Genomic DNA, 4,044 nt, shown 5'->3' with positions numbered 1-4,044 from the left:
TTTCTTGAGCGTTGCCTTGTGTGCGCCGGCGTTTCCGCCGCTATCGCGGTCTATCGCGGCTACATCTCGTCGACACTTCTCACAACAGCGGCGACGCCGCGACCGGGGGATTTATGCAAGGATCTAATTGTCGGTGGGGGCAGCGGAGCAGCATCATCCAATCTAGCAGCCACAAATAGCAACCTCTCAGCAAACATTTCATTACTGCTGACATGTGTATGGCAGATTGTAATTGGAGATATCCCTTCATCTAAAAGCCCTCCTTGCTTCACCAATTGCCTCCTCTAACACTCCTCCTTTTTTCTCTTTCTCATCATAAACTTGGTGGGGTGCTTTGTGTCCCCTGATGATATCTGGCAATTGTTAATTTAAATTCAAATTTTGGCGTATGAAGTTAATTAGTTGCATAAGCTAGTGGCTAGATAGGCCAGATTTGGAGATTAGATCTGTTGACGATGTGACTAATGGGAGAGACGAGTGGCTTCTTCTTTGTGCTCCTGCTGCTTCAGCGGCGAAACCCTTCAAGTGTGAGTGGAGTCTGTTACACAGGTGCTGCTGATGTGCTGGTGTTGCACGAAGGCGACCTCTGACCTCTTCAAGGCTAAGGAAGGACAGACACCTGTGTGGTGTGGAAAAGGCCTGATCCTGCAAGCCCAGTTGGCCTGTTGAGATGTAAGAGGGATTACTGCCACAAAACCCCTGTATTTTAAATGATGAATACTAAAAGAATTTAGTATGAAAAACGCCCATCTCTTTTATGTGTCCTTCCATTAAAATGTATGTGCCAGGATGTTTATTACATCAGAACAAATAGGCCTTTTTTAAGCACCCTTTCACATGTGTGGTTTGTGTGTTTTTGCACTGTCCTGCAGGCCGACGCTCATCTTCTGTTAATGTTTGAGGGTCAAACTATCTCCAGTACTGTTTACTAACTGTTTACTAATGGGTCCAGTCGCAGTAGGTCGAGGCAGAGGCCGACACGGATGTGTGCGAAGATAATAAACCGATGCGCCGCAGCTGTGTCTGGCGCGGAAGATTTCAGGGATTTTTAAAGATTCCTGATTAAACACAGGTCCCAGTTTTCCATAATGGATGGAGAGCAGCTGCAGCCTCAGCAGACTCCAGCCGCTGCTGTACCTCCACTGTCCTGCAGATGGCAGACACGCCATTCCTCACACCGCTGTGCGTGCGTGCGTGCGTGCATGCGTCAGTGTTGGAGACTCAGACAAAGAACACCGCGGGACACGATGGCGTGACATTTAAACGATTTGGGCCATATTATTATGATGTTTACTATTAGTAGCATATTTACAGGTGCAGTAGAAATAAAGCGCACTTTAAGAAAAAAAACATTCTTAGAATGAATTCTGTTTGCTTTATGTAAAGTTTTCTTGCAGCATTTTTCCCTGATGTGGTTCAGAAACGTCCCCCAGCGTGCGCGCCCCTTCCACCCACCACATGCACGCAGCTTCACATGAGTGCACGCGCGCGCTGTTTTCTGTCGGGTAATTTAAGTGCAAAGGAGATTTAGGGGGTGCGAATGAACGAAAATGTCAAACACGCATTGTACATATTAGAATTCGGGTCCAATAACAAAGAGCAGAGTTCATTATGTCGATATTAAACGTCGGGAGCCTCGCGGTCACGTGACCGGAATATTGGCGCCTTTCTTTGGTTTCAGCGGGAACCTTCGCCTTTGCTGCTCCTGACAAAGGACATCAGTTAGGCAGCAGTGTCAGTTACCCTATATTGTGCTTTAATTGTTAGCAAAAGAACAATTTTCACGGGGGCAGCTAATCAGCTGCGATGGCGGGAGGGTGGGCGGCAGGCAGCTTCACACCCAACCGTGGAAATGGAGCAGGAATTAGCTGCACTTAGCCATCACATGTTAATGGCAGCAATCAACAGCCAATTACCCGGCATACTTGAGTACCTTGACAAGCGCAGGTGTACCCTACAACTAACACAGACCTCTTTCATGCATTTCCATAAATTCGACAGTAAACTCCCCCGTCTCATTGAGGCTGCAATTAAGCGGTATTGTTAGGGAAGTGTGGAGGTGAAGGGAAGCCTGGAGGGCAGCAATAATATGTATTTTACCTGCATTCATGTAAGTCAATAATGTTGTTTGTTTATATTAAAATGACCTTTGCTGTGGGTGCCGAGAGGGGAGGCGCTTTGAAATCAGTCTGCAGAAATATGTTGGCAGGCAGCCTTTATTTTCCTTTCCCCTTTTTGTCCAAGCGGACAGTACAGTGGCGTCTCTCCCTGGCACGGCTTCCGCGGCGAACATGATCCAGGCTGAAGATTGGCCGCTGATGCTGATCACCTCTGTCACTCGGGCGGATTTCTGGGCTCCGCTCTGGCTGCTGCCCTGACAAGTCTAAGGGAAACACACGCAGGCGGAAGATGAGCACATCAGGCCTGCGAACACACATTTGCTGCGAGGGCAGCATCCCAGTATGACCCACTTTGATTATTCCGTCCTTAAGCAACAGGTGATGGGTTTCCCCCGGATGTCATCTGTGTTGCTGGCCTCTGTTCAGAGGCGGCGTTCAGGAGCCGCAGAGAGACGCCTGGCAACGTGCCCGATCTGCAAGTGAGCCGTCCTATCGTTGACATCGAGTGAGCCGAAGATGTCATGTCTTCATCTTGCGAGAGTTCAATCCCCCTTTCAGGATGGATCAGACTCGGCGTTGCTGCGGAGGAGCAGATAAGTGTAGCAGGTCATGCAGCCTCCTCTGGGAGATGTCGAGAAAATAACCTCTGGCTTACAGGGCTGCTCCAGGAAGATGGCTTTATTGGCGATCACGCAGCCATAAATACAAATGCGGCGGAGCTAACACGCCGGGGGTTTTTTCTTCTTCTGTTCCAGCCTGTTTTTGAAGCAAAAAACAGCGCAAATTATTCGCGAGTGACGTTGGCGGGAAGAAATGAGCCGGCACGTGTGTGACAGTTTTTAAGAATGACCACCACCGCTCCTCTTGGTTCCTCTTTTGCCCTTTTCTGCCCTGCAGCCAGTCTCGCTTGTTCTACTTGACTCCTGAACCATTTTAATGGTGGGCTGCGATGTTTTACTTGAAGCCGGAGCATCCGGGTTTCTGTCCCCGCCCTCCCCGAAATACTGCGGCCCGGCGACGCAGAAGGTTTGCCGCAGCCGTGTGTTTGAACACGCACGTGGACCCCGATAGAGCGCTGGGCAACAAGGAGTGGGGTTGAAAAATTGGATGAATTAAATTGACTTAATGCTGGTGTCCAACGTTCACTGTTACGTCAGGTGGAAAAACAACACAATAAATCGGTGACTTCCATCAAACTGGTCTTTGAACGAGGTTTTGATTGCGTAATTTCGAGCTAGCAGAGAAAATTAATGTCGGGGCGAAAAATTGGGCAGAAAACCAAACTAGTTTGGTTTACATGTACGTAGAGAATATGTTGAAAAAATAATACTAAGGTTCCACGAATCACCCGATACCTTTCCTTCCTTCACCGGGCCTTTAGCAGGTTACTTTTATTTGGTGCTAAATGCAACAGCTAGTTAACATTTCATGTTAATCACTTTTGAAATTACATCAATAAAGCAACCCAACGGAAAAATGGCAATTAAGCATTTATTGGACTGACGTGATCAGAGTTGGCAGAGGTCATGTGCAGACACTGATGTGTGTGTGTGTGTGTGGGGGGGGCGAACACATTTGAAACCTGTACTAAATTTTGCGATAAAGAGCCTCTAATAAAGGATGCAGCACATCTCTATGTCAGCAGGGGCGGAGGAGTCCTCGCTGCTATTTATTAATTAAGGGTTTCACAAACAATAATAGTGACAATAAAGCCGGTCTTCCCCTTTTGTCCTCCACGTTCTGCCGTCAGATAACATTAGACGGCCTTTGAGAGGAGACGGGTGGGGAGATGAAGCTTCTTCTCCTGGAATGTAATCTCCCTGATGTTACATGCTGCAGCCTAAACTGATAAATTGCAGATTAAATGGCGGCCACACTCCACTTCACCCTGCCGCCTGCACCACACCCCCTCAGTTGCAGACAT

At 48.1% G+C, this 4,044-nt stretch overlaps 1 long non-coding RNA gene across 1 annotated transcript; it reads right to left on the bottom strand.

The window, feature by feature from the left end:
- Positions 1–2,220: 2,220 nt before the first annotated feature.
- Positions 2,221–3,656, bottom strand: LOC130525715 (uncharacterized). Its single transcript, XR_008950552.1, has 3 exons — positions 2,776–3,656; positions 2,472–2,699; positions 2,221–2,383 (listed from the first exon to the last, which is right to left on the bottom strand). It is a non-coding gene; the product is annotated as an uncharacterized LOC130525715 (long non-coding RNA).
- Positions 3,657–4,044: the final 388 nt, after the last annotated feature.

The sequence above is a fragment of the Takifugu flavidus genome, chromosome 5 (genome assembly GCF_003711565.1).
Source record: "Takifugu flavidus isolate HTHZ2018 chromosome 5, ASM371156v2, whole genome shotgun sequence".
NCBI lineage: Eukaryota > Metazoa > Chordata > Actinopteri > Tetraodontiformes > Tetraodontidae > Takifugu > Takifugu flavidus.
The sequence above is the reverse complement of the archived record's forward strand: the minus strand, read 5'-3'. Positions and strand labels throughout refer to the sequence as shown.